At 35.8% G+C, this 22,699-nt stretch overlaps 1 long non-coding RNA gene across 1 annotated transcript in view; it reads left to right on the top strand.

Moving 5' to 3' along the window:
- Positions 1-22,311, top strand: part of LOC139795518 (uncharacterized) — a 173,323-nt gene extending 151,012 nt beyond the window's left edge. The window contains exon 3 of the long non-coding RNA XR_011725541.1: positions 22,249-22,311. This is a non-coding gene — a long non-coding RNA (uncharacterized lncRNA). The remainder of the gene's footprint in view (positions 1-22,248) is intronic.
- The last annotated feature ends 388 nt before the right edge of the window (positions 22,312-22,699 follow it).

Below are 22,699 nucleotides of genomic sequence, written 5' to 3'. Positions count from 1 at the left end.
TTTTGAAGTCTTTTTCAGAACATACATATGAATTGCTGCATATGAAATGTTTTGCTAATTTTCTAGTGGGTGTGTTATACTTCATTAGTGTGAACATATCATTTTTTTAAAGGGTTTTCAGTGTATTCTCTGCATATGTAAGTACAACTTACTGCCTCAACCGTATTTGTAGTCACATACAGAAGAATAACAGTGAAAAATAGAAGCACAATATTTAGTATTGAATAGCATTACCATGGGAAGCTTGCCTTACTCTGTTACACACACTGCATTGCTGCACGGCTCCCAGAGGGCTTTGAGAGCTCTGAGAACTATCTTCCTACAATTTAGCAAAACAAAACAGCATCAACAACAACCAAATCTAACTTTTAGCTTCCCTAGTGCTCCCACACATTAAAATTTTGTGGGTGATGGAATGAGAATTGCGGTCTCCAGAGAAATGTAAGACAGACAAAAAGAACTAATAGTGTAGATCAATCAAGCTGTGTCATCCTTCAGCCATAGTTTTGGGGAGGAAAGGAATTTGCACAGTGAAAATCTCCTCTTCTCCTCTATTCTGCACGCAGAATAAATGCACCATTTTGTAAGGGCAGAAAATGCTGCTGTTATTTATAAATATCCTTGTGCTTGTGAATTATAAAAGCAGTTGCTAACTAATTACAGCAGTAAGTTTTTAGTGCATCTGATGACTGTCTGGCACAGTTCAGTGTGAATCTTCAGTCGGCTGAAATCACACAAATTATTCATTCTTTTTACTAATGTTGACAAAATGCTGGTTTGAAAATCTAGTTCGGATGCTTTAAAAATACTGTCTTAAGTCAGTTTATTTTTGAAAGACTGTCTAGTGAATCCTGAAGTTACCAAGCTTTGCACAGTTAGAAATAATATTCAAGTGTATGGGCTCTGGTGTAGAAATGTGTACTCACTATTCGGTCACATTTAGACCTTACTAAAATGGTACTGTGAGTTATAAAAATGTATGCTTATGTTTATTTCCTCTTTCATGTGAAAATTCCTCTTTTCATATGAAACCAGCTTTCTTTCAAGTAGACAAAAGGAGGGATATCCTTCTTTAGACATATAGTGTTGTTTCCTAGGAATGAGATAGGATGTGAATGAAATGCTGTTGTCCAACAGGAAAAGAAAATTAATGTATTCAAGTGGGATCAAAAAGCAGAAGCAAAATTCTCCTTTGGATTCTGGTGTTCCAGCTATACAGATTCCTCTTCTGTCAGAGACAGTTGATGCTGCACATATATTTTGAGCACTTAAGACATGAGAAATACGGGTTATCCTTCAGTCATAGATCCACTTCAGGGGTGTAACAACATGGAAGGAGGGAGGAAGATTTAAACCGTTTCTGTTATGCTCAAAATATATGGGGGATTGATTTAAGAGTAAGAGTAGGAAAAGTGCAGTTGTTGTGTGCTGCTATCTTTCACTTTAATGATCACTGAAATGTAAGTGAAAAGTTAAGAGATTGTTGCGTTTAGAAATAGCTGGAGCCAGACACTTTATGTTTGTTGCACTCAGAGGGGAATGAGCATAAAAAATCGGAGGGGAAACACGTTTACTTTGCAGCTATATTGATTAATTAAAGAAGTTTGTTAAACTAAATTTGGAAGAAAAAATCCCAACCAAAAAGAAACAAAACCACAACAAAAACAAAAAACTTGTTTAATTGTGTTTACCCAAAAGCCTTTTCTTCCTAATTTAAATAGCATAAACATCTGGACGAAAGCAATATTAGAATCATGGCAGTAGTCAAGCAAATCTTGTGGAAAATAATGAAATTAGATCCCTGGTGTTGTGACAGAGTAAGGGCAGGATACATCAGTTCGATGTTAATAAAATTTCCATGAATGACTGAATACAATTAAGAAATTGTCAGTTGCGGCAATGAACTTTTGTAGCTCATAGATGTTTGCATCATTTGATTATGCTGGCAATTTAAAATTGTTTGTTAGTGTCTGTGTTGGGATATTAATTATGACCTTTATTACAGCCCACAATTAAACTAGTCATATAGCAACAAGCCGTCTGTGTTGTGGTAGTAAAGGATTTGAGCTGTTTAGAATAGGGTCTTGGTATGTTCAGACCATTCACTGATCATCCAAATTGGAAATTATTTGAAATGATCTAGTACTTTAAAAAACAATTCAACTAGGTTGAGTAATCTCTTTAATAAAGAAATTTTGGTTTAATAGTGTTTTAACAGATTTAATTGCTAACAACATCTGTAAAACTGTTTTTAAAAAGGGAGAGACAGCCTTTTTAACTGTGACTCCAAGATAAGCTTTCTCCTGTTTCAGGAAGAGAAAACAATTATTCATTGGTTAATTAGCTGTAAACAACTTTTTAAAGACACATCAATTATATATGTAATTATTTGAAAAAAGCGGTAATGTTATTTGTGCTAATTCATAATTATTAGTGCCTGCTAAAAGGATTAACAGTATTTAGATGACCACTATTGTTGGGAAATATCAGAGTGGAGTGATGAGATTAGCATCAGGAAGGAATGTGGAGTGATGACTCCAGTGTGTGCCCGCACCCCTGAGCAGTGACAATGAACAAATCGCACATTTGGAAACAAAGCCTTGCAAACTGAAACCCTGCACTTTTCATCTTTAATATTTCTGTGGTATGTGAAGAAAACGAATCAATGCCAAAATAATTTTCTACACCCAGTGCAATACTTAGTTTCCGTGATTTCAGTGGATTTTTAAATATATTTTTTAAACTCCCATGGCACATTTGTAATTCTGTGTTTTGTTCCGTTTTGTTTTTTAAGAACTGCAGAGTCCCTTTATTATTGCATAGCTGAGTGAGAACTTTACAGTGCCCTCAGTAAAACTGTTTACTAACTGTTATGCCTAATTTACTAAGAAGCTGTAAAGCCATACTGAAATTTATTTAGGCTTTTGTAATGTGTTGAATTGAGCATTGTTTAGAGTTATTGGCATATGAACAAAAGGAATAATATTTTAAACACTTAGATATTTTTAATATAGGTCAAGGGAAACTGTAGTCTTTGTCCTAGCATACTGCAAATTCCAACTAAGACATCACAGAAACATGCCTGAAATGTGTGGGTTTATGTCTGTGTTTATCAGGCAAAGGTTTGACTGTATATACTAAAATTACACCAAAAGAGGCAATTCAGAGACACATCACTAAGAATTTAAGCATCTGACTGACCTAATTCTGACATGACCATCATTGTGTTGGGCTTAAATTGTTATCCCGGCCATATCTAACAAAATAATTCATGTTAAACTGAGACCTGATATTTAATGTGCCAAGTCCCTGTAGTTTTGTGGAGTTAGAATATTTCAGACATTTGTGGAAGTGGCTTAGCCACAGAAGGATGAGAAATGGTGTGACAGATTTCCCCCACAAGGTCCACGAGTATGCGTTAGCCTTGACCCAGAAGGATCGACCCGAGCGGTGGGAGATTTGTTCGGTCTCCATGAATTTGGCTGCTTTTCAGATGCTGCCAGTAATGATGCTAATTGCTGGCATTTGTGGCAGTCAGATTTTGTGATACGGGTGCCTATACAGTATCAGGGGTTCTGATCCTTTAAACAAGAAAACGGCTCTCAATTCTCTTTCATGAAACTGGAGGAACAGTGTTTGACAGCTCTGAAGGAATAACATGGGTGATTTTAGCATTTCAGTTCATTGGGTATTCTTAATTCTCTGGAGTATATCAAGGAGAAATTGCAGTTTCATTTGTGTGATTTTTTTTTTTTTAAAGCAATTGTTATGTGAAAGCATTTGGGGGATGGAATTTTTCTAACTGTTTTAGTTGACAAAGAAATTATTATGTTTTAAGGGATTTGTGTATTTAAGCATAGATGATTATTTAGAAGGTTTGGTTGCTGCAAAGTGGAAGCCTTGTAGCTCAATTTACTAATTTATTTTGTGATCTGTGACTAAACTGAGTAAAAATGCAAATAGCACAAGCCCTTTACATTTTATCACCGGATCAGTTTACTGATGGGAGGATCAGAGTCACTAAACAGTTCAGCACTCTTGTGATTTCTAAGTAGTCAGACTCTAATAGCATCTATAGCAAAGACTACAGAAAAGCTCACATGAACAGAGGTTTTAATGGAATTTAGTATTTATTTCTGAGTTGGAATACAGAAGCAAGACTTTATTTTCCATTGTAAGGACATCATTTTTTCCCCCTGTCACATGTGGTTCTGAGCCATCATGTCATGTTGCAGCAAGCTTCTGTGTTAGGAGGGAACAACTGGTAAAGCTAGAAAAAATAAAATCTCAATGGGTGTTGTAATTTCCTGCTGATTACACCTCTTTTCAGACAGCATTAAAAAAGTATATTCTTCTTCTTCTGTCACTTTTGTTTTAAAATGATGTTTCCCCATGTTTTTAGGGAGGTTGATTTGTTTAAAAGTATTACAGCTGTTTATTTCCTTCTTATTTGCAAGGTGGTCTTAGCAGTGATGCTAGCACCATTTTGAGACAGTGCTATGGCACAGTTTTACTCCTGATGAAGCCAGATGAAGTTGAGCTCCTACTTCTGAAAGAAACAGATTTGGCTCTATTAATACCTATTTTTACAGATCCAGCAGAGGGAGCAGAAGTCCACCAATGGGGTTGCTTTGGATGAAACATTTGGGGTGGCAGATGGGTTGGCAAAAACTGCTTGTGAAGGTGGGGAACTGCATGAATCATTCCCCCCTATATTCTGAAAAAAACGCTCAATTAAAACACTAAAGATTTATCTGTAATTCAGTAATTTTTCACATCCTGGAATTTCGTTTTTTCTTTAAATTCTTTATGAGTTGGTACCATACTATAACATTTGAATAATACTATTTCCAGTGCTAACACAAGTGCAGTGATCCCAATTAGTCAAGATAATTGTTTTAGCAGAGAATTATACCCAGTTGTGTCTTTGCACATCCACTCCCCTACCATTTTGCTACATTTGTGAATATACATCAGAAGAATTGGCCAAATTGGTTTTGAGTGTGCCATGTGTAAAACATCATGCTTTACTTTGTGTCCAGACTAGCTGCAATTTTGCTGGTTTGTGCAACTAGGATTTGTAGTAATTCCATCAATCTTCAACAGAATGCAGTTTAAGGGCTGAACTATGAGATATTGCCACCTTTAAAAATTAAAACAAACAAACAAATAAAGCTGTTAGCTAGGGCTTGCTGCTAAAGATGGCAGTGGGTGGACTTTGGTTTGCATACAACAGAGCAGGGGGCCACAGCATTTTAGAAGATATGTAAGGCAGAATCTTCTGTTTATTTCTGAACTGAACGAGGCCAAGCAGCCCACCAGCAATGGCTTTGTCTCCTTATGAAGGAGTGCTTCCCACTACTTCTAGAGCTATTGACAATTTTAGTCTAGTTTGGTAAAAATAAATTTTATCACTGTAATAGGTGACTGCATGACACTTGATGCTTCAGAATTTACTGTTTTCAGTATGATCTGGGCAGAACCACGCGTGAATCACATTGCTGGGCAGAATCACATCCACAAAAGAACTCATCCCAAGCTAATGAGTGAAAAGAAGCATCCAAAATTATTGTCAACTGATTTACTGCAGTGAGAGGATTCACCTAGCCACCCAGAAAGTGCTGGCTTGCTCCTGGGTTTCCTCATTCACTTTGTTTTGAATTTGAATTTTGATGTTACTTTCAAGAGCTGAGGCTCAGTTGCAGTTGAGGGGCAAAGCCACCAGTGTTTCCCAAAGGTCTGACCAAAGTTCAGAGACACCTGGAAAGAAATACCTTTGTAAATGCATGGTCTGAGATCCTTCAGGTAGTGCATGGACTCATCTAACTCTATGTTAATAGAATTAAAAACAACAGATGTTTATTCAAATGGCTTTCTGATTTGCTCACCAAGGCTGCTTTGTGTGAATACTTTTAGGATATGTTTGTGGGGTTTTTTTGGGAGGAAGTGGACTGATCACTCTGAATCTCATGAACTAAAACTCGTAAGAAACTCATGTGAATCTTAGGGGCTAAAACTGTCATGGACATTAAATACAACTATATTTAGGTCTCTCATCTTCTGTCTGTTGGCCAACCTGAAGATTGTGTAAATATCAGTGAAGGCAAAAAACCCTAAATTCTTCATGAAAAAAATCGATTTTAATTTTTTTTTTAAAGCAAAAATTTTTAAAAAACAGGGCTTTAAAACTGATGTTGTGAGACTAAAGATTGTAAGAATTGCAATGTGATTGCTTCTAAGCATAGAAGACAGACAGTTGTCTGCAGCCAGGACTTCATCTGGTGCAGAGGACAGAGCAATGTTGGATGAGGTTAGAAAAGGAGATTGTGAGAAAACATCAAAGGTAGAGCAGCCAGCTCACTGGAAACTAATTTTCTTCAAATAATATTCTTGTGTTTTAGAGAATTCATCAGTATTTTTAGAAATTTATTTTAATAACTATTTTACATTCTAAACCGTTTGATATCTTAAATAAATGAAAGCAAATGCTTGGGTTTATTATTTTCTTATCTCCTTTTTTTTTTCTTTTTTTTTTTTCTTTTTTTTTTTCTTTTTCCCTCTCTTCTTTCGTGTTAGACATCTGTGACATTGGAGAAAAAGAAAAGGGCAGCTGGAGGACAGAAGGTTTGAGATCGAATACATCTTAGTTGATAAAGGTGGCTTTCTTTTTTCAGATGAATTCATGCAAAGATAATGCCTCCTCCTCCCAAGCAAAAAAACCCAAAACAAACCCCCAAATCATATTCCTGTACAAATGAAAAAGTTCAAACTTTCCCAGAAGTAACTACTTACTTAGAAGATAATTGTTCCTGCTTGGCCACCTTTGTTGACAGGCAGATGCAGGACTTGGCTCTGATTAAGCAACAAACCTTATAGCTGGACATAAATTTGGCTCCTTACATGAAGACATCTAGAGAGTTTCTATTTTATTTCATTCTTCACAGCTGGTAGGATTTTCTGGAGACAGCTGAGTTTCCTGACTCTATGGACGAAAACCTCACATGGGCCAGAACTGTATCAGCCTCTCTGTTCTCTCTCACCTCTTCCAGTTACCCTAATAATAAAATCTTGTGCATTCATTAGCACCTGCACACCACCTCTGTGCAGTGCTTCTTTGCTGCTACACCCTCCGTTGCCTGCTGGGTAGGTGTGGGGGTGCAAGATGCACCCAAAAAATCTACATATACGAATCTAATATACAAATATACTATGGGAAAGCTGAATGGAGAACTATTACAACATGTGGTTTCATAATTTGTCTCCTGTTCCTCAGTGTTGATGGCTTTTTTCCTAACTAAAGGAACACAGGCAGTCCCCTCATAATAGCAACAAACTGAAATAGAACCAAAAGCTCCAAGTCTTCACATTAATAGAAAGAATCAGAGAATGGAAAATAAGACAAAAGCTGGGCTATTCAGAATGCAATTTTACATTTCTGGCGTAAGTTGCTATGGCTTTTTAAATTCTAATCTCAAAGCTAAACATGGAGTTGTCAGCTTTAACTTTGAATTTTCTTGCTTTTAGCATTTTGTGTTAAACATTATTGTTATTGAAAAAAGCTTTTTATCTGTGTCTATTTAGAGTTGGTTTGCCAGAGTCTCTGTTCCCAGATACCTGAATTTCAGCAGCTAGCAAACATCAAAGCACAGAATTTTCAGCTCAAAAAGTTATCTTTAAAATTGAAGATTAGTCTTTCACTTTATAATTTTTGTGAATACAATCTGTCTTTATTGTTCTACTACATTGAAAGAGATATGCCTTGATTATATAATTATTATTAAGTCTTATGTGTTTTACTGAAGTTCAAAGCATTAAACATTGTTTATGTAAGCACCCTGACATTCAGGGTGCCTGAAAGAAGTATATAAAACTGTAGGTCAAACTGTATTAACATGTCTTGCCAGTGATTATTATATCTATTTTTTAATAGTATTGCTTCACTAGTTGATGGTTGTGAGCCTGTTATTTCCAGTTATATTCTGAACACTTCAAGTTTTCCAAAATTTTTGTAGCGTTTTTATCATATATAGACAAAGAGTAAACTTAAATGGAAAATTAAGTTAACAGTTTTTATTTGACCACTTTAATACCTCTTTCTTCAGGGGAATCACTAGAGTTATTTGCTCTAAGTTCATATATCTATATTGTTCTTTTAGATTCAATTTTCTGCCCTTTACTTTTCTCTATTTCGTATTTACTTTATTCTTTGTGGTCATCCCATCTAATCTGTCTGTGTCTACCTAATCGGCCTAATATAGCCATGTATCATTTCTTTAATGATTTTATTATTGAAATGACACTTAGCATTTGATACTTAAGCATACATTACAAAAGCTTAATTCCCCCATTAGTGGATCAAACTTCCATACTGCTCCCACGTTCAGACTGCTTCATGAGTTAAACAAGCCTTGTTGAATGCTGTCCAAGAGCTGTAATGCAGATCTATTTTTTTTAATCTGTATTAGTGACTAGAGGCTCTGGTCTGTGATGATCCAAGATTTCCTTTCCCTGTGCAACTTGATTTTTATCTTTAAGGCCTTGCTTCTGCAAAGGAAGCTTAGAAATTAGACTTTTCAGCCACTTCTGCAATGCATAATGAACTGCAGATGTTTTAGAAGCTTCCATGGCTTTTCTCTACTCATTTTATGTCCAACTTTACCAAATTAGCTTCTCTTTGTTTCAGTTTCCTTCAACAAAATAATTGACTTCTGAGAAACAAGAAGCAAACAAGAACATCTCGCAAATTACATTTATTCTTACTCTCTCCTTTTTTGAGCCATTCCAGGTCTTCAAAATCCCTGTAACAGTGTGCCTGCTCTTTGAACTGGAGTTCTTCTCCCCACCTATAGCCTCTGTTGCTGTCTCCTGTCTAGATACCAGCAGTAACAGCAGTGTTTTCCAGAGCTTGGCTCCTTCATTCTGTTCCTTGAGACTCCCTTGTTTCCCTGTCTAGCAAGAGTTTCCACCCTTATTTTCTAGGACGTCTATTAAAATTCCTGTACAGTAGCATGGATTTGCTCAATTTCTTTTCCTCTTCCTCCTATTCATCTTCATGTCACCATATAGTCCTGCATCTGACATGGTGTGGCTGTTCCTTACTGTAGTGCTTCCAGTCATGAGCTGATGCCAGCTTTCTGTATCAGGCTACCTCAACATTTTCTCACATGAGTTTGTCTTTGTGCATCATACCTCTCTGTGTCTTAGGTTTGTGTAATTTTACCTTTTTTTTTTTTTTTTTTTTTTTTTTTTTTTTTTTTTTGTTCTATGAGCTCTCTCAGTCTGGGAAGTGTCTGACAAATAGTCTGGATAAAAAGGCTAGTTTTGTGTTGAATGGTTTGTATGGAGAACTTTTTTTTATTTTTAGATCAAGCTTGTGGTTTGCTTAGAAGAGGTTGTTAAAGAGAATTCCATTGTGTTTTCCTAGTGAAGCATAGCTATCCAGTTAAATATGTCGTACAGGCACTGAATAATCTAACACTTGAGGGATGTTGAATTCTATTTTGAACATGTTTTTTGTATTTCTTTATCTTGTCAAAGACTTTATGGTGATAGGGTGGTAGGGTACTAAAGTATCTGTACTAAAGTATCTGGTTCAGTGCTATGGTTAACAGGGTTGCCAGTAGCTGAATTCCTTGGTATTGGACATTTTTCCCCCTTTTTTTCTTTTCCCCCTTTTTGTTTTCTCTTCTTTTTTTTCCCTTTCCTTTTCCTTTTTTTTTCTATTTTTTCTTTTCTTTTCCTTTCCTTTTCCTTTTTTTTTCTATTTTTTCTTTTCTTTTCCTTTTCCATTTTTTTTTTCTCTCTTTTTCTTTTTTTCTTTCTCCTTTTGTAAGCTTGATAGGCTGCCATTTAAGCTCATCAGCTTGTCTTTGTTGTGGTCAGAATTCAAGTACTAGTTCAAATTAAAAACTGACATGACTATTATATCTGTACTTGTATAGTGCATTCCTGTTCTGTATAAAGCCTAATACCTTTTTGCATACTATGGATTGCTAAAACTGAAGAAATAAAGCAAACGAGACAATTGTTTACTAATAAATGAAGTGATGCTGAATAGCAGACCTGATTAGTCCTGGGCTAATCTGTTTGACAAATGAAAATAGGTAAGCCTTCCCCCCTCTTTTTTTTTTTTTTTTTTGTCTCTCATTTAAAAAAATGGCATGATCTCAGGAGAACATCTTTAACTACAAGAGCACAAGTGCACACAATGACAGTTACAAATAATTTTATACAACAGAGAAATTGTACTGATTGTCTGTATTTAAAAAAAAAAAAAAAAAAAGAAAGAAAGAAAAAAGAAAAGGAAAAAAAAAAAAAACCAGGCCTAAAAGACTACAGTAAATCACGAAAGTGATCTCAAGTGAACAGAGATAGATTTCTGGAATACGGTGTGCAATGAAACCACTGACCTCTTATACAAGGGTTCATGTCTTTTTCTACAGAAACAGATGGGTAATAGCATAATGCTGAAATCATGCTCTACATAATATGGACCTAGTGATTGCAGACCTGATTGCTTGCCATATGGTTGCTGAAGGGTTGAAGAGAAAATGGGATGATATGCAAACCCTTAAAAGCAAAATTTTTATTGAATGGCCATTACATTAAAACCCAAACTCTGCAAAGGAAGGCAAGAACTGTGGTGAATAATAATGAAATAACAAAACAACAAAAGGAGGAACACAATAGCATGTATTTGTTTTCAATATGCAAAATAATGCTCCTCTTTTTTTTTTGTCATTTTGCCTTGTGTTAAGAGCATTTGGTGGAAAGTTGGTGGGACACTGCTGCCTGGAGGGCACAGATACAGTATAGTGGAGCATTGCAGTATTCACTAGGTCAGACAGAATAAGGAAATAATCACTTGTCTCCAAGGAAAAGCTTCTGAATTATATGCTAACTAAAATATGCAACTTGCGTACACAAACCATGTTACTAAGGGGCTGATGGAAAGCCTTCATGAGACTTTCTGTTTCAAGACAGACTTTTACAGTCTATTTACTTGCTTCTTGGAAAAAAAAAGTTGCATTTATCACTGATTATTTTTTATTTTTCTTGCTGCATCCTTTTTACTGGTAAATAGCCTATTTGTTTTATTATTTTTAAATTGACATCTTACATTGAATTCCTAAGTGCAGTTAGAGGAAATGCAAAGACCTAGTGTGTAAGTCCTCATTCACCAATATCTATTTGTCTAGAAGAGGCTCCTTCATAGGAAGATTATACGTAGCACTCTGCAGTGTAACCACAAATTCATGGCCACGCCTACCTGCATGCTAATGATAAGTGTATATGAAAATATGACTTTGTGAGAATGATGGAAAGTCTTTTAGACTAATGAGAGACAGAAATGGAGTCTGGTAATCCTGCTTTCCTGGGGTCTAGTATACAATATTTGAATTCCAGGCCCAGTATAGTCTCTTTTGAGGTACCAATGGCTTGCTTGTCATTTTGTCACCATGGGTAGATACAGGAAGGATACCCAAAGGATGTAAACTGTAAATGCAATTCATTTTAGAGATTATAGGTGTGACATTGAAGAGCACGAGTCACTAGAATCTGACTGAACTTGGCCTCCTCTACAGGCTAAGTTATCATACAGATGACTGGTTGCTTGCTGCAGAGTGGACTTCACTCTCTTTTAAGTCAAAAGATGTCAAAAAGATTCTTCATTTTGTAATGTGAGATTAAAACCTCCCACTATGATGTGTTTATACTCTGTCAAGAGACATTCCTTATCCTGCAAGGCATGTCCAGGCCCTGCTTCCTAGCATACAGACATGTTTAGACAGAGATGGGTAAATGGTTACCTGTTCATTTTTATCAAGAACAATATTCTCATTGTCATGCAGTGGGCTGTACTGCCTCACACATGGGTATTGCAACAGCTACGTCTCTGTACAGTTGTGCCCACTATAACGTGCTGCTTAAGAACATCCATGATCAAAACGGGGTAATAATAGCTCTCTCTGACTAGTCACTACTAAACACAGGCTTCCTTAGCTTAACAGACTTGTCTGATGCATCCCATAAATCCCAATTTGTTTGGCTGCAAGGACAGAAAATATCCATTTCAACAACTGTTTTCAAAAAGAAATCTTCCATGTATCTTCCACCTCAGGAGCACCCTCAGGATTTTTTGTCTTTTCATCAGCTGCCCACCTCACTTTTATTTCATTTGGAGGCCTAAAGACATGTGACAAGCAGCATATTCCAGTATTTAAGACACTTTATATACGGCAAAACAGATTTTCATATGATGAGAAGAGATGTCCTCCAGCCTATAAAATTGATTCTCATACTTCCTGACTAGTGACATGCCAGCTGTGTGGCAGCAATAAGTTTTGCATAACTTTTAAGAGCCTGTGCTGACCTACTTAACAGGCATCCACTGCTACATAATGTATTTAGGTCAAGTATTGTGTTTGAGCTTATCATCAATCTTGTAACAGACCAGCTCATTGTGAAAGCCACAGGTAAATGATTGATGCAAATATTCTATAGGATAGGAAAGATTCTTGGCCTTTTCTTAAAGGGATGCCTATCGTTAGGTGTTATTATTTGTTACTTTTATAGGACCAGAATCAAGGATTGCCAATCACTGTGTGTCCCCTCTTGTGCTGCTGTATGACTGGTTTGTCTCCCTATGTCACCTGGTTGAAAGGATGTCCAAAACCACCTATAAAAAGTGACTTTTATGTTTTTAAATGATTCATTTGGGCTAGATGGTACACAAGGCAGTATAAAATTTGTATTTTTACTGTTACAGGTTACTGACTGTTTCTTACTCTCAAAATAATAAAGCTGGCAATTTTGCACCCTTGTATGCTGTGTGCAAATTTAGAAGAGGTCCCTTGCAAATAGTAAATAGCTGAGAATCATCCTTTTGTTAGCTGATGCTAGTGTTTAAAATGACTGTGTTTTGCAGCAGTTAGTGCATGCATTTAGGGAGAGCCTGTAGCTTTGTCTGGGTTGCCTGTGCAGCACTAGAAAGTGGAAACCAGCTCACTAGACATGGATGTGAACACTCCAAGTTTGATGGGAGAGACAGATTTTTGCATACAACTGGAGACTGGGCTAAGCAGTCATTTTGCAAAAGCAATAGTGTCCCTTTGTTTTGTTCCTTCCATAGTTGCAGTTGGTGTTTTAGCCCATGTTTACAGGCGGACTGTTAAAGCATTTATTTTAATAAAGTAATGCCAGCATACTTAGTCATCCATATAATATTAGCCAAGTGCACACTGGTTTGTGCAGTAAATTGTTGCAAAGTTATATGACATCTTAATGCTCTGACAGGATGTGAAAGACAATAACACCACTGAAAAGACCAGAAAAGGCCCTTTATAGCTACTGAATAATATATTAGCTTTTAACACTGTATATACAAGCAAAATGGGATAAGGTATAAAATCAACAAAATAATTATTTATACCAGATAGTATATATTTTATTGGAATCAGAACTAAACCTCACAACATGGTGGGAACTGGTTTTTTATATGAATTCATACCAAAATTAATTTTGATATTCATTCTTAGAGGTAATGAGTTCATTACCTCTAAGAGCTATAAATGCCTGCAGTTCAAGTTCCAATCTGCCCTCAGGGCTGCTGAAATGCTATTTTACTTGTGTGTAATGTAAAAATAAAGTTACTCTGGAAGAAACTCGTTGATCTGTTGTGGGAATGGACTTGCAGGGATCATTCCTAGTCCCCTAGATGTGCACATGTAGGGACCTGTGGTCAGCTTCTAAAATGTGTGTGTAGGTACCTGCACAAAAATGCTTCTAAAATTGATGGATATACTGCTGCGGATCTGAAAAACTAGATTGCACTTTTTAGCATTATATGATAACGTACAAAAAGGAAGAGTTACTCAGCAATGAAATATGCATGATAAAAGTCTAATTTATACATGGATCCCAAGAGTTTGGCAACTTCTATCCTTTGCTTCCTTTTTAATGCAGTGAAAGCATTATCAGTTCATATTACAAATTAGTTTGTGCTATCTGCTTCTGTATTCTAAACAGAACTTCCATAACGCTAGTTGCTGTTTTATTTAAATACTTTTGAAGAAAAAAAATTATTGTAAGGTGGTACCTTTTTCACAAGGTAAGAGTACTGAGCCTTCACTCTGAGCTCTCTCACTTTGAGGGTGAGCATTTTACACCTTGATGTTACTTTAGTGTTATTCAGTTTGTGGTCTTCAAGAGATATTATTTTCTGAGTTTAGGCTTATACTACCGAATGAGTGCTTTAAAATAATAGGCTTTAATTCTGGCTAAATAAAAATAGTAGAAAGTTAAGCGTCATTAATAAATACTGGCTTTTGATGATACACAGAAAATATCTGGTTTGCATTTTCTGCAATAAATTATACAATCTTTAAAATTCAGAAAGAATTTCTGTTGTATAATTTTATTTCAGTAAGAAGTTGTGAGTTCTTTCACTTGAATTCAGTGATACCAGAATGAGAATGAGTAGGCAGAGGTGAAATTCCTTCTGTCAAACACAAGTTGATGGGGGGAAAACAAAGAGGCGGTTGTATGCAAAATAGAGCAACTTTAATGTCTGTTTGTACACTAATTTATTTATACATACAACAAGAGGAGTACTTCTTACTCAGGATAACAAGTAACCGTTGCATAAAATGTTTTAGGAGGTATATTTGTACTTACAATAGTGGCAAAGGTAAATTCAGAAATGAAGCAAGAATTGCCATTCTTTTCAGTTCTCTAATCATAAACATATAGGCTATTTTAGGGATAGAGCTGTATTTCTCAAGCTGTTACTTCAGCCCAATATGGGGTACAAAAATTACCTTTTCTTGCTCTTTTTAAGGTATTTACACAGATGAAAGAAAGGGAAAGATGGCAGAATGTCATTCAGATACTCTTCTGATAAAGACTGCCAGGTTTGTTATACTTTGAGCAGGTACACAGAGGCTAAAGAAAGCATTGGAAAAGCTACAAGAGTGGCTTGTTTCCTTGCTTGTGGAAGTTAATATTTGCTAGGTGTGAGTGCACTTAAACAGCTGATATAAAATGAAATGTTCTGATGTGAGCGGTCAGCTTCACAATGTAGTCCTGAAAGTTGCAGATTGCTGTTGCCTCTGAATCAAAAATCTGGAGTTAAAAAATAGCGAGAATGTTCTCTAGTGTAGGATGGGGTGGGTGTAGTTGAGTTTTTTACTAGATTTTTTTCTCTTTAAATTTCTTAGAAAGTAGGAAGTACCTTCTAATCTTTTGGCCATCTTTTTCTTTTATATTTAATGATTCAGCAGCATATCGATTGATCCCTTTCTGTAAACATTTTGAAGCACTTGAAATCGCTTCTTGCCACACTGTTATTTATAGTGCTTGACTAAATTAAAAAATGCTACTTTTCCCTTGCAGGTATATGCATCATTTATAGCCTGGCTTCATTATATTCCGTCCTGCATAAAGTCGTGTAGGAGAGCTGTTATGTAACCCTCTTATGTCATTACATTTACATGCATTAAATTCCTGGCAGAATCATATTCACTGTAACAAAAGGTTCATTAGAAGGACGAAAATGCTTAACTTGGGAAACTGCTGGAAGAAGTGAGACACATTTTCAGGCTGATATTGTTGATATGCAATTATATATTATGTACAGAGTTGATCTGGGATTAGCTAATCCCGAATGACAAGTATAAATGTGATAGAAGTTGTTCATTCAAATCTCTTTCTGCAGTCATAACTTTGAACAGAAGTTACCATCATTAAATCTGGAGTGTATACAAGGGCGACTCACTGAAATTAATAGAGCAAAGGCACTTACACCACATGTGAGCTTTACATAATACTAACACTTCCTTCACAAACTGCAAATAGAGGAAAAAAAAAGTTACTTGGTACACCTTATTTACATGTGCAACTAGTGCAAGACAAATTTATAGCCTCCATTCTGTTATGCATTTAAATACGGTCTTTATTCTTCCACCTCCTCTCCCCTGTTGTTGGAGCATAATGGTGGGTGCTTTCAGAGAGAACACCTGGGCACATTCTTTTGCAGAATATCATGGCTCTGCCTGAACCAACTTTGGAAATGGATCATTTTAGTTTTGTTGAAATGGCAGTTAAATAGGAGGAATATATCAAGAGTTAAAACTTCATTACTGGAGAGCAATAAAAATGCATCAAGCCTGGAATATTGTCTAGAAGATCAGATTTCTTGGTTATGTTGACACTTTAAAGAAATATGTTTATTTAAGGAATAGAGATTCTATATACGGGGATACTACAGTGATAAATTGCGTTCTAGTTAGGCTATCTCTGATCTAATTTTATCACCTGACAATAGACTGTTGCTACCCGCATGGAAGTCAACTGAAGATGGAAAAAAAAAACCACTAAGGGAAAAATCTGCCTAAACCTTACTTTGGTACTTCATTGGGACTAATGCTGAACAGTTTTTGAAGTCGTAAGGCATTTAATCGTATTTGTAAGCACCTCTCCACTGGATTCTAGCAAGGAATTATCAGGTGTAGATGTGCTAGAGATTGCACAAAGAAACTTACCTGATTGTTGTCTCTGCATAGATGAGAAGCAGGGGATGCTTTGAGTCTCATGAAAAACTGGAAATAGGGACACTTACAAGGCTCCAGACTTGCATGTCTGACAACTTACCTAAATTTAGATGTTATGGCTGTTTTCATAACCTGAAAAGTCTTCTGTACAAAGTAGATTCTTAAAAAGGGCTACCTGGAAAACACTCTGATAAATATGTCTAGTTATAACCCAAGTTGTAAGGGAGTGATTTTTAACATATTTCACAAGAAAATTGTTACTTGTTCTCAGTTTTGCAGATGGTTTCCCAGGTTGACTTGTTAGAATGATAAGGAAGGACAAAAGCTCATTTGGCAGAACAGGAACTCTGTCGTTACTCATGCTGAGAGCATCTGTCTTGCTCATCTAATTCTGTTTGAGAACTGAATAGTCTAGGGATAGTTTCTTCTGGTTTCAATTGTGGGGACATTCTTGTGGGATGATGAGGTGTCTACAGCTTGAATTGTCAGTGCTGAATAATACATAGATGTTTGCTGCAAGAGAATCAGAGAAGAGAGTTCCTGAAGGATGAAATGTAAATTCCAGTTAATTTCTCTCCTCCCCAATGTGACAAGTGCCTTCTAAGAAACACAAGAAAACAAAAAGCCTGGATTTATATTAGAAAAAAAACCAAAGAATTTATTTACTTGTAGAGGTATATTGCAACTTGTATTTTGCCCCAAAGTTTTTTGTTACAATTTAATAAATTGTGTTGAATTCTACTTGAGAGATATTTTTTTGCCTTTTCTATAGAGGCCATACTGTGCTTTTTAAATGGTCTCAACCAGATGAAGGTTGTGTCTTGCATTTGCTTTCACTCTCAAGCATCTTTGAGACTTCTTTGTGGAGGAAGGGTGTTTGTCAAAGTTTGATCTTCAGCTGTCGATATCTCTTTGAAATAGGTATCAAGGATGCTGTAGATTTGGAGACATCTGTCAATTGTCACTTTTGAAAAACAAGGAGAGAGATTTTAAAAAAAAGTACTCGGCACACCTTACTGCTTTAGTTCTGTTGAGTTGATTTAGAATAGTGTCTTTATGTAAATCAAATGAAGCAATATTTTCAGTCTGCATAACACAACTGAAATAGGTATATGTACATTGACTCTTTCTTCCTGTTCCTAAACCCCGTCTTCTTTTGTTCTAGGGAAATTTCAGCGTTGCTGGGTTCATGACGTGTTTCTGTAGAGCAGACAGAAGGAATACAGTGTAGTTTACAGAAAATGTTTACTTCAAGAAATACCAATACTAAAAAAAAAGTTTTGTGAGGAAGTACAGTGTTCACAGTTTGGTATTATAATTCCATATTTCAGCTCAGATGCATTTCCATTTTCTGGTTTCAAGCACCTAGTTGATTTCATAGATTCAGTTTCTGTGTGCATTACTGAGGTACAAACTTGAACATTATGACTCCTGGTTTTTACCACTCCCATTTTGAGGGAAAAATTGCCTTATTGCATTGTGGGAATGTGCAGTGCTCTCTTCAAAGGAATATAAATTAGTTCTTTTCATTAGAGGAGCAGAGAGAGAAAACATAAAAATCAAATCAATTCAAATATGTTTTTAAAGACTGATAAAAAGCTGAAGGAATTACATGAAAGAGGCAGGAGAAACTTCAGAAGTACATAAGATACTATTAGCTTTTTAGTTTCAGCTTTCAGTTTCTGTCTTGATGTTGCAGACTTTTGCAGTATTGTGTTTAGTCTACAGGAGCTAAAAGGTCTTAAAGAGTACCAGAAGCAAGTAACTTTACTTGCATGTCCTCTGATACAAACCAGCAGTTTCATCTTCAGGTCTGCCTAGAGGCACCAAGCATCAAATCTGTGTGGTCGTGGGCTGTATTGCCACCAGTGTTACAGAAGATATCCCAACATTTCAGGCAGGATTAGTGACTTACTGCCGAGGTTGTGTAGCGGCAAACTCTGCCTCCTGATTCCAGCTGAGCTGTCCACGGAGTAGCTGGGAGCTCTTGTGCAGGGAGGCTTTCAGACCACATCCAGACATCTGCTTCCATGGCATCGCTGTCTTCTAGGCCACAAAGGGAGTGTGACAAGCGGAATGATGAGTGGAGCTGGAGCTGTAGTTGTGAAGATCTGTCTGTGCCATCCTGCCTCTTGACAAGTTTATGGATCCTAAAAGATGGTGGAAGCTGTCTGTATCAAGGGAGGATTTTATTTTCATTCGCAGCATGAGCAGAGAAGGGCTATATTTGGAGTTTTCCTCTGCAGATGTAAGAAATAAGTCCTGAGTTTGATTTCATCCATATTTAGACTTAAACTGAGAAAAACTTACTGTGCAAGATGGCTGAATTTCAGTATACTAAGTATATTCAGCGAAAAAATTTCCTTGCAGTCAAAATTATTGCTGAATATCACCTTAAGTAGGTTTGCTGTTTTCTTCCACCTTTTTTTTTTTTTGCTTCTTAAGAAGCGAACTAGAAATTAGAAAAGAGACAAAGGTTTTAGTAAAGCAAAGAAGACAAAAGAAAAAGAGAAAAGAGGAGTTGATTTCAGGAACTTTGATATATTGATTTTGCTTAAAAAAATAAGCTTTAACATTAGAAATATACTTTTGAAAAAAGGCTGGCTGTCTTTCAAAATCTTGAATGGGGAAAAAAACAGGTTTGTGTCAGACAGAGCTTACAGATACTTTTAGATGCAAGTTTAAAGTGTTCTGTGTAAAATGTCTTTTTTTGAAAGAGATTTTGCAATTTCTTTCAAGATGATTTGCTGATGTCAATAGTCTTTTGACTGCTCAAAAGACATTAGAATAAAAAATGTCAGTACTTCCAGTCTTTTGATACAACTCCCCTAAGTATTGTTACAACTGGAATCTATGGGATGGTTCTAACTTTTTAACGTGCCAAGTGTGTAGGTGCAATCTTTGGAGACTGAAGATTTTTCTCTGACCCGGGTCCAGCCCTTGTGTCAGTGAAGTATCATGATTCACCACTTTATTCACCATTGAACAAAGACCTGGTGAGAGACATCCGTAGTGCTCTCCTGCAAATCAAAGATTTCTGCATTTTCTGTTTGGGTTCTCAAGGTGTTTTGCATCTTTGCAAGACAAGTTATCGCTGTCAGTTATTGACTTTCACACTACTGAAGCGGAGAGGGGTTTATACGAAACCTCCTACTTTCTCATCTTATTGAATTAGTGGGGTTTTTTTGAGTGCATATCTGCATGTTAACAGTGTAATGTTTTATCACGGCAGGAGAGTAATTTCCTAATTCATTTGTACTGCCGAATATTCTTCATTCTAGTTATAAAAGAAATACAATGGGATCTGGGTTTTTGTTTTTAAATGCCCCGTAAACCTCAACTTAGAAAAACAAAGCTGTTAATGGGGTATCTACTCCAGAATACCTGTGTAAACCTTGACAAAAGCTGTACAGAAGATTTTCTGTAGAATTGATATTTAGCAGAAAAAAAGAAGCACATCATTATAAGCCAAATCCTGGGATTTGTACAGAGTCTGGTTTTGTATATATGTGTGTATGTATAAAAAAATTTGTGATAAGAATGCCTTAAAACTCTAAAAGAAGCAGACTAGGAATAGGAGAGCCTCTGCAAACCAGGTTGAAATCCCTGCTGAAGATGGTGGGAGTTCTGGTACTGACTTCAGTATTTAGAATTTCAGTCAGGATTTTTAGATGGTTTTAAAAATAAAAAGTCGACCTGTTTAGTACTAACCTGAAAGATTCACTGTGTAGCTTCTGTCCTGCTTAAATTCAGATTTGCAAGTCTAAACCAAAAGGAGAATTGTAGGAAAGTGAAACTGCGTTTCAAGTCAGAAAGTAACTTGAAATCTTTTCACATCTTTCTCTTTAGAGCTATTCTTGGTAGCAGAAGTGATTGAGCTGAAGTTGTTATGATTTGCAGCACTTTGTAAGGAGGGGGAAACCAAAGAGAAAAAAACTAGTGCACTTAAAAAGTGCCTTGAGAGGGTATGTGACACAAATGAGTGAAACTCCCCAGATGAATTTGCAACACAGCATACTCATCACTGCTGGTTCTAACGGAGAGTTTTTAAAAAATCCACTGTTGGATGGATTTAAGGCACTAAATCTTGCCACCGAGAAAGTAAACCCAGGATTTAATCAAATTTCTACCACAGTTGCACCCGAACAGATGACACGGAATAACTTCTTTTTGTTTTGCGCTGTTTATTTCTGGAAAACAAGAAAACATAAAGAAATACATTAAGATCTAGAATTGCAGAACAGGGAAATGAAATCAGTTTGCCACAAAAGGTTTTTTTATTGACATCTTCAGTTTGTTTTGATGTCTGCAATTAAATCACTAATTATGTGTTACTGTTGCAGTGGTCATGCTTTTATTACATAATTGCTACAAGTTTTTCTCTCACCACTAACAATATTTGTTTAACCTTAGTGCATGCTAGTTACATACTTCATAATGTAAAAGCTTAGAAATAGAGTTATTGACTGTTACAATTAACTAAATCAGAGGGGTTCAAAGTTCTTTGCAATAAATTGATATGTTTTGTGGCAAAGGATCAAAGATAATTAAAGGATGAAGCAATTACAGTCATTAAACAATAAATATTATTTCAACACCGATTGAAAAAAACAACAAAAAAAAAGTAAGCTTTTTAAAGGAGAGGGAAAAAGTTTAGCCTCAGGTAATAAAAGAATTTAAAAAAATAATTTGCACTCTGATGCTTTGCTTTTACTTCTGTGTTTTCTCAAAAAGCGTTTGATTAGGTGAGATGCAATTCAGTCACCTTCTCTTTTATTTTTTTCCCTTTTGAGCTAAGGCATAATTTTTGTCAGTATACTTCAATGTATTCATTAATTTTTCTCATTTGTTTATTTTATGCAAACCATAAGAGACATTTTTTCCTCAGTGAAGATTGCCTCTTTATTTTATTTTGAAATATTTGTATATTTATTTCATTAAATGAGATAATGCTTTTTCTTATTAACATAATTTCCAGTACATTAAACATATCTCTCCACAGACAGAAGAGAGGAATCAGATTAAATGACAGTTAAATCACTTGCAGCAATTTCAACTGTTAAAAGAAATAAGTGTCTCTGTTTTCTTTGTGATCACGAGATGTGCTGTAAAGGGAAATGAAATACTAAAGAAAGGAGGGAAAACATAAAGAAATAATGACTGACTTATTGCAGTAATACCACTGAGAGAAGAAAAACTCACTACAAATAAAAGGAGAAATAATATAGTGGTTTTGAAAGTTACCAAAATTCATTTCTTATTGATGAGATCAGTGCAAGCCTAATACTAAATAAACTGCAGGAGAGAAAAAAAAAAAAAGCCCACCAAAACCCAAACAATGCCATAAACTATGGATGATGAAAGAAGAAATAAATAACATGCATTTGGAGGGCTATTACTCTAAATGCCTTTAATTTTAAAATATTTTAAAATCATATTTAGGGAAGGAAGGGAGAAGAAATTGTCTTGGTAAACTAACCACACACCTCTGCTAATGTGTTTGCTAAACCAAATGTGTTCTCAAAATGTCCGTAGGTCCTTAGTGCAGTTCTGTCATGTTTTCTTGAGCAGTCATGGGGCTACATGAAAGGGAAAATTATATTTTTATTAATTCTTGTTATAAGATGCACCAGAATTATAATAACAATAATAAATTTATTTTTCTTATTGATATTTTTATTATTATTTTAACTTCCAGAGTCTGAACCAGCTGCTTTGAAGAGGTCTTTCAAATGAATGGCGAGTCTGTGAATTTCTAAGGTAATGTTCACAGTATTGTCCTGTGTGCTTTTAGCTGTAAACCAATTATTTTTTGATGGAGTTTTAAGTGTCTAATCTTGTAAAGCATAGTCTAATTTTTGCCAATTTCCTTTTCTTTCTTACTTTCTCATCCATGTACTCTACAACTTGAAGCTCTTTATGCATCTTTATCAGAAAACTGTGATTTTGAACTATAAGATGATGTCAGAGAGGGGATTCTTGGGATGAGGGGACTCATTTCTAGCTCCCTGCTCTATCTCAGGCTTAACCAAAAAACACCTATTTAGAAGTCTTTTTTCTTTCAAATGCTTAATGATAAAAATTATGTCAGTGTGGTGCAGCATCATCCCTTCTGTGCCACGGTGCAGGAAAAGTGAGGTGGGAAATGG

Source organism: Heliangelus exortis, chromosome 3 (assembly GCF_036169615.1).
Source record: "Heliangelus exortis chromosome 3, bHelExo1.hap1, whole genome shotgun sequence".
In the NCBI taxonomy this organism is placed as follows: Eukaryota; Metazoa; Chordata; class Aves; order Apodiformes; family Trochilidae; genus Heliangelus; species Heliangelus exortis.
This window is presented reverse-complemented; position numbering and strand designations above follow the sequence as displayed.